We start from the raw sequence: 14078 nt of genomic DNA, 5'->3' as shown, positions 1-14078 counted from the left end.
AGAGAATTTGGGATTTTTGTTTGTTTGTTTTATTTTGTTTTGTTTTTTGATACAAGACTACGGTGGCACAATCTTTTATCTCAGGAGGCAGAAGGGTCAGAAGTTCAAGGTCATTGAGTTCCAGGCCAATTTGAACTACTTGAGACTTGAGTCTTTTAAAATAAAGTGTTTACTCAGTAAGATCTTAAAACTTCAAAAGTACTATCGATCTGCTCACAACTTCACGGAAACCCAGCACAGTTGCCTGCCTCTTAACTCCACAGGCTGGGCAGGGGAGGCCCCGTAGCTCTTTCCTTTCCCAGGGGCTGTGGGAAAGCCCGGAGCGCCCCTCGGCGGCCGGATCTGCAGGCTCTGCAGCGGGGCAGCTCCTGCTTTTCGAGCCGGCGGCCCTGTGGGGCGCAGTGCGGAACCCGCACTTAGGCGGCCGGACAGCCGGCTGCGCGTGGGATCACAGGCCAGGAGCCGCGGCCTCAGGGCTGTCCTCGCCTCACCCCACTCTGCCCCTTCAGTATTTCTCAATGACCGGCGCTCGAGGACACTTCCGACGCGGGGGAGGGGTGCCACTCGCGCGCCGGTTTATCAGTTCCTTCCGGCCGCGCCCGGGCCGCTGCAGCGCCTGCATCACTATGCTCGGGCGAGCAGCCGCGGGTACCCGCTGTGCCAAGGGAGCCGAGGACTGTGCAGACGTAGTGAGAGGCGCCGCGGCCCTGCAGGGTGAATGGCTCGGGCCCATTGCACAATCTCCGGTATAATTAGCCAAGGGCGGCGGTGCAGGGCTCATCCCCCGGGCAGCATACTCCGGGATCATTTTCCCTTTCGGTTGCATGGCCGGGATTTTATTAAACAGACGAAAGGCCCCCGCCCCGCCTCCCTCCACGCTGGTGCAAGTATTATGAATGAAACGCCAAGCCCGCTGCTACTGCGGTCGCCACTTCAGGTAGGAGGGTGGCTCGACCGTGCTCAGCAGCTCACCAAAGGCTCGGGTATGCATTTGCTCAGCAGAGTCAGAATGCAGGAAGTAATCGACGGAGCGAAGAAGGAAGCATTCTTTGTGTAAAAAATGTAACCGCCAGGGTTTGCCCCAAGTTTCAGTTTACAACTGTACAAGCCTCAGCCAGTTTAAGAATGGGCTATGCAAAGGGTCTTTTCGTCTGTGGCAGCTCACCTTCTAGCTAGCCGCAGCTCGGTGGGAAGAGCTGTTTCTGGCAAGTTACTACCCAATTCTAGCCCTTCCCCCACCCACTCCAGGAAAGATGGAGAAGGCTGACCTTGGGGTGCACTCCTGAACTCTTTAACAGGAAGCAAGTGGATTGCAAATTGGATCCTGGCAGAGAGTCAGACCGAGAGGAGGAGAGGAGACAGAGAGGGGTCCTCCCCTAATCTTGCGGAGGATCAGAATTTCTGAGTCAGGCTGGGTACGTGGCCCAGTTAGTAGGGTGCATTGTAGCTTTTATTGCGCATGAAGCCCTAGGTTCGACTCTGCAGCCCCTCATTAATCCGGCCTGTAACCTCAAGATCATCTTCACCTACACGGTGAGAGACACGGGAGTCCTTAAGGTTTTCTCAGAGGAGACAAAACAAATGAATGAAGACTAATTAATTCAGAAACTGCAGCAACTGAAGCTGGAGCCATGTCCGTAGTTAAATGAATTTTAAATCTTGCTTGTGTGTGTGTGTGTATTTAACAAGCATGTGAAGGAATCCTTTGCCACCGCCGCACCCCCCCACCCCACCCCCACCCCCCCACCCCCCGTTTTAGCAGTCTCTATAGCCCTAGTTGGCCTTCAAGTCAGTCTGCTTTTGCCTTCTGAGTGTTGGGCTTAAAGGCGTGCACCACCACATAGGCCTAGAAAAATTAGTCCTAAAATTTAGGACATCATTTCTTTCTCTCCCCCCAACCCCTACCCCCTCTCTCTGTCGTGGTTCTGCCTCATGAATGCTGGAATTACGCGCACACACCACCACTTCTGAGCTCAACTAGATTTCCTTTTTGCTCATATGAGCCAGTATATTTGTGAAGACTGAACCGAGGTCCAGCTGCTGGGCCAGCATTCTACCACCTAGCCACGTCTGTAGTTTCTCTTCACACATTATGACTTAAACAAAGGAAAGACGAAGGCCAAGGAGAGGAGCCTGGCTTGCAGAGCTGGCTGGTCCGATCCTCACCACCCTTCTCTCTCAACCTCCCGAGTAGCTGGGCTGCCACTGTTTCCCATCATTCCTTGCTGCAGCTTCTTTCACACGTGGGTTTTTAGTGGGTGGGAGGCCATGGTGAAGGCAATTATTTTTCATAGCTGCTTAAGGTCCAGGGTATTCTATGAAGCCACGGGGATGCCAAGGCACACGAACTTCCTGCCTTCTGGGGTTTGGGTTGTGTGTGTCAGGCATCTAAACAGGTTAGGATTTGTGGCCAATGGCTGGTGTTTGTATGAGTGGGGTAAGCACCAGAGTAAGCTAAGGTCAGAGAAAGGCTCCCCAGAGGCTGGGAGGTTTGAGTCAAATCTTGGCAGATAGTGTGATGCCACGGTTGTGGATAGATAACTGGAACAAGAGGTAAAGGGAGAGAGAGTCAGATGAGCATAAAAGTTCTGAGGTGCACACGGGGGTTAGAGACAGGAACTGGTCAGGGCAGCCACAAGGTCCAAGCCAAAGGTTTGATTTTTTATTTTGAAGTCATGAACCTTCCTTAACCAAGTCACAACTAATCTTTGTTCAGTCCCAAATCCTTGCCAGGTCGATTTTAGTTATGCAAATGTAGGGCAAGTGGCACCCATTGTTCTGGGATTAGTGAATCAAACCAAAGTCACAAACTGACAGCCCTTGGGCAGCATAAGAAGACTCTCAGACAAGGTTGGTTTTGACTGCCTTTCTTCCTTTCTTTCTTTCTTTCTTTCTTTCTTTCTTTCTTTCTTTCTTTCTTTCTTTTTCCTAAGTAAAACTGAAAACTGAGCCTAAAACCAGAATATTCTATATAAAACTTGAGATCATTGGTTCCTCCTGGAGAGGGAAAAAATAGGAAGAAAGGCTTTGGCCAGTCTGTGCACCAAGCTCCGGTTGGTAGCTTGTTGAGTAGAAGCTGCACAGTCTGCTGGCCCCAGGGGGCATCTGAGCCGGTGACCGTTGGAATGAAAGAACATTTTGTGACTAGATCCTAGCTCCCCTTCCTGAGTGCAGGTAGCTGCAGGGTGTTACTGAGTAAAGCAGTTTGCATGGAAGGAAGGAACCGATCCCCAGCCCCCTTCCCAGAAGGCTGCGTTATGGGTGGGCAGGCCAAGCAGGGTGCATTCAGGCAGGCTTGGTCACAGCCCAGTGACAAAGAACAGTGGGGCTCCTAAAATAACAGCTAATGCCTATCCCTGTTCAGGCTGTTTCTAAGATAACCTGGCTGTCTGCCACTCCGTAGGGGGTTCAAGTGACCAGCTGAAAAAAGTCACCAATTGGATCCTGCTCGGTACCTAACATTTTCAGAGCACGGAGCACAGATCCCAGAGTTTCCAATTCTGAGAGATTTGATTACTCATAGCACAGTAGATGGTTTGAAGTGAAAGAAGTCAAAACTAGTTAGGCATTTTCTTCCAAGTGGCAATGACCACGGAGACAGATAATGAATTCCCAAGACGCAAGTACCTTAGCCATGGCTTGTCTTCCTGACCTGTGAGTGACAGGACTAAGGAGGAGGTCTAGGGTAATTCCCGATGTCTGACTTGTGCCTCTTGGTCTTCCTAACAAGATGAGGATAGTCATTAGGGATGAGGGAGGGTTGGACCACTTGAGGCAGAGTGATATAATAATAAATAATTGCTACTACTAAGCTGGAACACACAGTAGGCCAGGACAGAGGGAAGCAGAGGTGGAGCATTGTTCAATGGGGTACGATAAAGCACATGAACTCAGTCCTGCCCTGTGCCTGGGGGAGCCTGACTTTCAGGATGTCAACACCAATGCATCGTTCCTTTGGCTTGCGCTGGGTTGAGTTGAACCTTTGTCACTAATCGCCAAAGAAGTCCGTGAAAGCAGAAAATCATTCTTTGAATCATGAAGGGCAAAAGAAAGTAAGACATGGGTCTGGAGAGATGGCTCAGTGGTTAAAAGCACCGACTGCTCTTCCGAAGGTCCTGAGTTCAAATCCCAGCAACTACATGGTGGCTCACAACCATCTGTAATGAGATCTGACGCCCTCTTCTGGTGCATCTGAAGACAGCTACAGTGTACTTAGATATAATAATAAATAAGTCTTTAAAAAAAGAAAGTAAGCCGGGCGGTGGTGGCGCACACCTTTAATCCCAGCACTCGGGAGGCAGAGGCAGGCGGATTTCTGAGTTCGAGGCCAGCCTGGTCTACAAAGTGAGTTCCAGGACAGCCAGGGCTATACAGAGAAACCCTGTCTCGAAAAACCAAAAAAAAAAAAAGAAAGTAAGACATGGAATATTATTTATTATTAATGCTATTTTGGTTTCTCACCATTTATTTGTAAAAAATATTCTACGTTCACAATTTTATTTTTCTTTTAATATTTATTTTCTATTTATTTATTTGTTTATTTATGAGAAAAGATCTGACTACATATCTTTGGCTCACCTGAAACTCACTATATAGACCAGACTGACAGACTTCCTCCAACTCACAGAGATCTGCCTACCTCTGCCAGGATTAAAGGTATGGGTCATCAGGCCTAGCTATTTATTTATCTTTTGTTATTTATTTTTAACTAATAACACCTGGCTCATGGGCCAGAGAAGACCCTAAGAGAAGATTTTGATTGCTTTTATTTTTTTTCTAAATAAAGCTGTTTGTTTGAAACAGAGTTTCTCTGTGTAGTCTTGGCTATTCTGGAACTTAGCCTGTAGATCAGGCTGGCCTCAAACTCAGAGGTCCACCTGACTAATAGGCATGAGCCACCATGGCCAGGTCTAAAATTGGATATTTTATATAAAACTCATGACTTTTGTCTCTTCTTGGGAAAAAAAGGAAGAACTTGGCAACAGTGAATTCTACTCTGTGTGTGTGTGTGTGTGCCTGTGTGTGCATGTATGTGTGCATGTGGGAACATATGACACATGTGAAGGTTAGGTAGCATGCAAGAGTAGGTTTCCTCTGGTCAAAAGTCCTTTTAGATGAAGAGCCGGCTTTGCCAGCCAGCATGGATCCTCTGACTCACCCATCCTGTGGAAGGCCCCACAGTAAGCACAGACTTCAAACTGGCCATTAAATCTGCCTGGGACCTGTAAGCCTGGGCCACATCATCTGATGGAGGCATGGTCTTTGGAAGCACTATAAAGTTGCTTGTAGAGCACTTCCTAGTGCATGCCTAAGGTGCTCAGTCTCCTTGACAGAAGCTTCTTTGGCAGCGGTGTGTGGGAAGCCACATGTGCCATTGCAGAGTGGCACTGACTACTGCTGGCCACCACGCATAAGTTTGGACAAACAACCAATGTGTACATATGCAGTAAAGTTTTTTGCAAAGACACTGCCTGGCCCGGGCATGATAATGAGGCTTTGAGAGTATAACCAGTCAGATGTGAGATATGCAAATGAGGTATGATAATGAGGCTCTGTGAGGTACAGAGAGAGAGAGAGAGTAGCCAATCAGATGAGGAACATGCAAATGAGGCGTAGTGCATAACCAATCCGGGTGTGAGACACGCCTCTCCTAGGCCTATATAAGCAGCACCAGTTCTGGGCTCGGGGTCTCTTCGCCTCTGCAATCAAGCTCTCCCAATAAACGTGTGCAGAAGGATCCTGTTGCAGCGTTGTTACTGCTGGCCAGTTCGGCGTGCGCAAGAGCAGTGGGTGAGTGTGGTATGGTAGAAGTAGGGATGGGGTAGGAGGGGTGCTGAGACAGAGCTTCATTAAATAGCCCTGTCTGGTCAATTACTTGCTACATAGACCAAGCTGTCTTGGAATTCACAGTGATCCACCTACCTGAGCCTCCTGAGTGCTGGGATAACCGACATACACCACCATAGGTGAGACTCCTAAGAGAGATGTTAGGATGTGGGTTAGCAGTTTCACACAGGTACATCTGACCAGTACCAAGGATCCATAGAGACTTGGGTACAAGGTGACTCAGTCAGCATGAGGTGTCCAGCCTGTTAGTGTGGGGACCCACAATACCACTCACTACAGCTCCCTCTCTGTCCATCATGTCTGACTTCTACCCCTCATCCTCACCATTGTCCTCCTCCCAGGAAGACATCAGCAGAGACAAGGAGCAATGGTGACAGAGAATCAGAATCTTAGAACTAAAGGAAGATAAAAAGTCTGTGTTTATGGCACCCATGGTTTTAACAAAGCAAGCTCTTTCTGAATTGTCATTGGTATTTGTGTGTCCATGTATGTTTCTGCCTCTGTGTGTGTGTGTGTGTGTGTGTGTGTGTGTGTGTGTGTTGTTTGGGACAGGTCTCACTCTGTAGCCCTGGCTGACCCGAATGGAACTCACTATGGAGACCAAGGTGGCTTTTAACTCACAGATTCACCTGTCTCTTCCTTTCAAGTGCTGGGACTAAAGGGGTGTGCTACCACACCCTGCCCTTGTTTTGAGACAAGTCTCCAGTAGCCCAGGCTACCCTGCAATCACAGTGAGCACTCTCTTGTGTAGCTTTCCTTTTGCTGGGCTTACAAGCATGCTGACATGTTTTTCACATATATGCTGGGGACAGAACGTCTGGCCTTTTCTATGCGCAACATTGCTTTATTACTGCATTTCATCCACACCCTAACTGAAACATCATCTACACTCCTTTGCACTAAATAAAGATGAGATGAAAACAATACAGTAAGGCTGGGTCTTGTGTAAGTTCACCGCTGCTCTATCACAAGCCGCCACAAATGCAGTGACTTAAAGCACGGCTCTGTGATCTGTCTGCTTATTGGCTCTGCTAGTGAGCCTATGAGATCACAGATGTGATGGGCAGGCTGATTGGCCAAGGCTGGGTAAGCACCACTGTGCTCTGAGTGATCAGTTAGCTTCCAGTAGGCCAGCCCAGGCGGATCACATGGTGGTGGCAGGGTTCCCAGATCAGCAACAAGGCCAAACCCATTGTAGATGCTTGCTTTCTTTCTTTCTTTCTTTCTTTCTTTCTTTCTTTCTTTCTTTCTTTCTTTCTTTCTTTCTTTCTTTTTTTTTTTGACTGTGCTTAAATCACATTTGTTAATACTCCAGTAACTAAAGAGGTCATGTGGTCGACCCAGAGTTGGAGTCAGGTAAATTCTCCTTGAAGAAGGAAAGTAAGTCATATAAAAACAAGAGATATATAGAACAAGAGGAGTCTGTAAGCAGTTTTTACAACCTGCTTTATAGCAAGAGTGAGCATTTTAGCTAGCCTGGTGCTACACGTCTATAATCATTACTTGGGAGGTAGGAGCAGGAGGGTCAGAAGTTAAAGGGTTATTCTTGGCTCTATAACAAGAGCCAGAGCAGCCTGTGAGCTATGTGAGACTTTATCTCCTCTCGAGGGGATGTAAGGATCTCCCTGGGAAGGGGGAAATAGAACAGATTTTATGGGTAGACTGGGGGCAGGTGGAGCTGGGAACAAGAGGGATCAGGTGAAGGGTGGGGAGAGAGAAAACACTCAAGACTTTATCTACAAACTAACTAACTAAATAAATAAATACTTAGAGAAAAAAGAGGCAATGACTTTCTATGCTCATTTGCATATTTCTTTTAAAAATTACATTTATCTATTATGTGAGTCCGCATATGTTCAAATGCTTCTGGAGGCCAGAGCACAGCTCACAGAAGTCAGATTGTTCTTTCTACCACATTGGTCCCAGGGACTCAACTCAGGCTTGGCCGCAAGCACCTTCATCCCTTGCGCTGTCTCCACAGCCCTGGTTCTTAAAGAGATGTGTTTCCAAAGACATCCAGGCAACTTGCATGTTTGTAAACAAAGACACATTTAAGAAAACATTAACAAAATCTAATTGTTTGAAGTTGCTCTTGAAGCTGGTAAAATGACTCAGTGGTCAAGAGCACTTGTTGCCCTTTCAGGACACCCAGGATTGGTTCCAAGCACCCACATGGCGGCTCACAGCGATCTGTAATTCCAGTTTCAGAGTATCCGATGCCATCTTCTGGCCTCAGTGGGTACTGCATATAGCTGGTGCACAGACATAACATGTAGACAAAATATTAAAAAAAAATATTTCATTTTGCTTATTTATTTGTTTGTCTGTTTGTTTCAAGACAGTGGTGGTGCGTGCCTTTAATCTCAGCACTTGGGAGGCAGAGGCAGGTGGCTTTCTGAGTTCGAGGCCAGCCTGGTCTACAGAGTGGTTCCAGGACAGCCAGGGCTACACAGAGAAACCCTGTCTCGAAAAACAAACAAACAAACAAACAAACAAACAAAGGACACTAAGGAACCACCTGTTTTAAGGTAAAGAATGAAGCCAGATAAGTCTAAGTGACTCACCTTAGTAAGTCACTCACAGATGGTAAGGGACAAATCCAGAACTGTCAAATCGGGAACTCAAAGTACAAATTCTCTAATCAAGGTGCCTTTGTTGCTCTAGGGCAGTGTGCGCCAGGCTTCCTGCTGCGCCGAGCTGCTTATCAAAGTTGTAACTCATTCATAAAAGAGTAAACAAAGGCTTCCTCTTTCCTCTGCAGAGACCGACTATGAGCAGGTGTAGTACTTCACACCTGTAACCCCAATACTCCAGAGCCTGAACTAGGAGGGGTTTGCTGAGTTACAGGACAATCCAAACTACATAAGACAACGCTGTCTCAAAAACAAACAAACAAAAACAAATGGTGGACAATATCGTTAATCCCAGCACTTAAGAGGCAGAGTCAGGCAAACGAGCTACATTCCCAACCAATCTTGTCTCAGCTTCCCAAGTGCTGGGATTACAGGTACCGGCTCTGATGTCATCTGTAAACTAGTCTAAGCTTTGTTATTTTCAGCTAAACTAAGTGACGGAGACATTTTAATTCTTTGTACACACAACATGTCAGCCCTGCCCTGCAGTAACTAGTCTGCATGTTACAAAGGCTACAAGGGCTCCATTTGCTACTTGCAGAAGAAATCTAGCAAGCAGCTATCTCTTTGTTTAGACACACCTCTTTTTAAAAGATTTTTTTTTATTTATGGTTATTTATAGGTGTGTGTGTGTGTCTTCATGTATGTGTGCATGTGTGTGGAGGTGCCCAAGGAAGCCAGACGATGTTGGGTCCTATCTTAGTCACTGTTTTATCTCTGTGAAGAGACACCATGACCATGACAACTCTTACAAAAGCAAGCACTTAATTAGGTGCTGGTTTAGTTTGAGGTTTAGTCCATTATCATCATGGTGGGGAGTATGACAACAGGCATGGCAGCCATGGTGCTGGAGAAGTGGGTGAGAGCTACATCCTGATCTGTAGGTTGAGAGAGAGAAACTGGGTCTGTCATGGGCCTTTGAAAACTCCAAAGCCCGCCTTCAGTGATATACTTCTTCCCAAAATGCTCCACCTCCTGATCATTTAAATTCTTTCAAATGGTGCCACTCCCTGGTGACTCAGCATTCAAAGAGATGAGCCTATGGGAGCCATTCTTACTCAAACCACCTCAGAGCCCTGGGAGCTGGAGTTACCACTGGCTGCTGTTGTGAGCTGTCTACATGGGCGCTGGAGCTCAATTCCAGACCTCTGGAAGAACAGCAAGTGCTCTTAAGCACCGAGCCATATTTCCAGCCCCATAGAGGAGTTATCTGCTAACATTTGTAGGCAAAGAGAATTTTGCTGTACCTCTATAATCCCATACTCTGGAGGGTGATATAGGACCATTAGCCTGCGATCAAGGGCAGCCTGAGCTATATAGCAAAACACACAGGTAGACAAAAAGGTGGTTGTTGAACTACATGCCTATAGTTCTGGTGCTAAGGAGGTAGTGGCAGAGGATCAGGAGTTTAACATCATTTTTGACTACATAGTAAGGCCTGCCACAGCTACTAGTCCCAATAAACAAACAAATAGATTAAATGAAATTCAGTCTTTCCTATTGGATAAACAGTTAAAAGAAAGGTTAAGAGAAGAAAGGTTGAGCTGGAGAAGTGGTTCAGTGGTTAAAAGCACTCTTCCAGAGGTCCTGAGTTCAATTCCCAGCAACCACATGGTGGCTCAAAACCATCTGTAATGGGAATCCAATACCCTCTTCTGATGTGTCTGAAGACAGCAACGGTGTATACATTTATATAAAATAAATAAATCTTTTTTTAAAAAAAGAGAGAAAAAAGGTTAAAAAAGAAAATAATATCAATAACATCAGATGTAACTGGTAATACACATATTTAGCTTTATGGACTTACTCTATTTAGATAGTGCATATATTTAAATTTTTTATATTTACGTGTGTTTTGCCTGCATTAGGTCTGTGTTCCTGGTTCAAAGGTCAGGAGAGGGCTTTGGAGTTACAGACTGTTGTGAGACACTATGTGGGTTTTGGAAATTGATCCAGAGTCCTCTGAAGAGTAGCCTGCTCTCGTAATTGTTACGCCATCTCTCCAACCCCTAGAAAGTACATTTTAATAGTATATAGGATATCACAATAGGATGGGATTATATTAAACATATTAAAAGCCAAATATAAATACACATTTCTTCAAATTCCTAGACGTCTTATGCACGTTCCTAACTAATGGACTAACCTAGGACTTGATGCCCCCCCCCCCCCTTTTTTTTGTTGAGACTTTGTAGCCCAAGATGGGCTGAAACTTACTGTGTAGCCCAGGCTGGTCTCAAACTTTGAACAATCCTGCTTTAGCCTCCCCAGTTCTGGGATTGAAGGTATGTACCACCACATATGGGCGGAGGGGGTGTTTTGTTTTTCTGGTCTTGTCACATGCATAGAACTGTTTTTTAAAAAAAGACTTAGCCGGGCGTGGTGGCGCATGCCTTTAATCCCAGCCCTTGGGAGGCAGAGGCAGGCGGATTTCTGAGTTCGAGGCCAGCCTGGTCTACAAAGTGAGTTCCAGGACAGCCAGAGCTATACAGAGAAACCCTGTCTCGAAAAACAAAAAGAAAAAAGATTATTTTATTTATTTGAGTACACTGTTGCTGTCTTCAGACACCAGAAGAGGGCATCAGATCTCTTCACAGATGGTTGTGAGCCACCATGTGGTTGCTGGGAATTGAACTCAGGACCTCTGGATGAGCAGTCAGTGCTCTTAACCACTGAGCCATCTCTCCAGCCCTAGAACTATTTTTTAAAAAGCAAAATAGTTTCATTTGCACCCCCTTTGAAACTTCCACCTTGGCATCACTAACAAATGGTGAACTTTTTGCTTAACTAGTTTTCTTTCCCAATTAAATCAAATTCCTGGAGTGGAGAAAGAAATGCTCAAATTAAGTTTTATACCTATATATTTATATCTGACAGAATGCTCTATGTACATGGAGTATTCCAAAAAATGTTTATAGAATGAACCAGAAATGGGCTTATATTGTTTTTGTGTTGTAATGACAACACACAGCCTGTAGGTAAATTGATACTGTTGTCTATGGAAAAAATTCTCTCACCAAACTGATGAGGTTCACACTGATATTAAGATCACAAAGGAGGAGGCTGAAGTGATGGCTCAGTAGTTAAGAGCACTGACTGTTCTTCCTGAGGTCCTGAGTTCAATTCCCAGCAACCACATGGTGGCTCAGAATCATCTGCAATGGGATCTAATGCCCTCTTCTGGTGTGTCTGAAGAGAGTGCACTCATATAATAAATAAATAAATAAATAAATAAATAAATAAATAAATAAATAAATCTTAAAAAAAATAAATCACAGAGGGAGAAGGGCCTGGACTTCCATTGACAGTGATGTAAGATGCCAGCCACCACAGGCTCTGAGAATTTATGATACGATGTGGGCCTGAATACCCAGAAGTACCTAGTCTGTAAGATTTATAAAGTCAGTCTGAGCAGCCTGAGGAGCTTAAACAGAGTGGTGGATCCAAGAGCCACTGTAGATCTGGAAGTGATGGACTCTCCACAACATCAAAGCCAGCCTGCAAGAACTGTGGTGCTTGATGATGTCAAAATAGAACGTGAAGCTGCCACAGCCACCAGAAGGGCAGTGTTAACAGCAATTAGTCACCAAGGTTCCACCTCCCCTCCCTCATCCAACCCAAGTCTTCATTTTCCATAGTACTGAATTGTCTAGCTATGTCTTATAGACCTCAAAGTCCTGGAGAGGAAGCCCACTCAGACTTCACCCCGAGACACTGTTCTGATACTAACTCCTTGCTCATTGGAAAGAATCAAGTTTTGCTGTGTAAAATCTTCTGTTTCTGCTGTGCGATATCTTCCATTGAGTACAACCACTCTCTGTCTAATTGAATTTCCGAGACCAAGAAGCTGTGTTGAAATCTGTTTCCTTTGGAATCTGTGGGCACAGCTAACAAAACCGGGAATAGACATGCCACACAATCACCTGCGGCTGACACATGGCCTTTGACCATCCTGCATTCCTGTCACAGCTGAATGGTAGCCCCTAGAGTAGATAGAAAGACTTCAGGTAGTGGCTGTAGGACTGCTGCTGGTCTTAAGGACCTTTTGGCTGTACCCTTGCTTTCTCAACTTTTAAGTGATGCCCAGTGCAAATCATAGTCCCTACCCCTCTACCTATACCCTTAGCCAAACGTTAGATTGTAACCCTCCCTCCCCTCCTTCTGGAATTGGACATAGGTGAGGAATTCAGTTTTCTGACTCCACACCTTTATCAAGGGGAGTAGCTTCCCCTCTCATCCTCAGCTCCTTTATTCCCCATCACCACCCACACTCACTGTGGCCAGAAGCCATCAGATGAGGTTCAGAGAACCTGGTCTCCCTCACTTATCTCCAGACCACACTTGTTCACCTGCCACCAGCCTGGAAGAAGTGCCAGGTCTTCAATCCTGCTGCCACCATCAGCACTTTGAGCTAGGTCTGCTGGTGAACAGAGTAGACACAGGGCTACTCCCAGCACTCAGGGTCCTTGGTGGTTACAGAACAAGGCTGTGCTGAGAGTCCTAAGTGCACATTGTTTGTAGTTGGTTCCTTTTCCCATAGTTGCTTTGCTTTTACACATTAAAAAGGTTTAAACAAAGCTGGGCATGGTAGCACACTCCTTTAATCCCAGCACTTGGGAGGCAGAGGCAGGTGGATTTCTGAGTTCGAGACCAGCCTGGTCTACAGAGTGAGTTCCAGGACAGCCAAGGCTATATAGAGAAAACCTGACTCAAAACAAACAAGCAAACAAAACAACAATAACAACAACAACAAAAATCCCAGCACTCGGGAGGCAGAGGCAGGCAGATTTCTGAGTTTGAGACCAGCCTGGTCTACAAAGAGAGTTCCAGGAGAGCCAGAGCTATACAGAAGAAACCCTGTCTCGAAAAAAACAAAAAAACAAAAAACAAACAAACAAAAAACCCAAAAAGACAACAACAACAAAAAAAGAGGTTTAAACAGTGTTCTTATGTCACTCTGGCCACCCATCAGGTGTGATGTAGAGTCTCACAGTTGAAACATGAGGCTCTGACCTTCAGCAGCAGGTTTCAGTGTCTGATCCTCAGACTTTCTCCACAGGGACTCAGAGGAGCTCAGTGTCACCACACTTGTAGATCCATGGGCCTGGCCTCCTGGCTCATTCAGGACCACTAGATGTTAAAATGTTGACACATAATGGAATAAAGGCAAATTGCTGTGTTTGAAAAACAAATTACAAACGACACAAAGGGCTTTAGGGCTGCTTCATATCTGCACCCTTATTAGAAATACCAAGTAGATAGACCATTAGACATTTGACTGGAGGCCCCAGGGTTTGAGGCCAGCCTGGGCCGGCTGCATGAAAGAAACCCTATTTCAAAATAAATAACATAAACCTTTCAATGGTTCTGAGATTGAAGGTTCTACTTCCAGATTGCCCTTCTACTTCTGTACTTAAATTTTAATTTTTAACTTTTATCCAATAGCAAATAGCTTGCAGAGAAATGGGACATTCCTTGGATACCTCAGTTGGACAGTCCTTTCTTTCTCTTTCTCCCTCATCTCCTTCCCTCTCCCTTCCTCTCCTTCCTTGCCCTTCTCTCCCTCCCTCTCCCCCTCTCTCTGTGTCTCTATGTCTC

The sequence above is a fragment of the Mus musculus genome, chromosome 11 (genome assembly GCF_000001635.26).
Source record: "Mus musculus strain C57BL/6J chromosome 11, GRCm38.p6 C57BL/6J".
Taxonomy (NCBI): domain Eukaryota; kingdom Metazoa; phylum Chordata; class Mammalia; order Rodentia; family Muridae; genus Mus; species Mus musculus.
Note: the sequence above shows the minus strand (reverse complement) of the source record.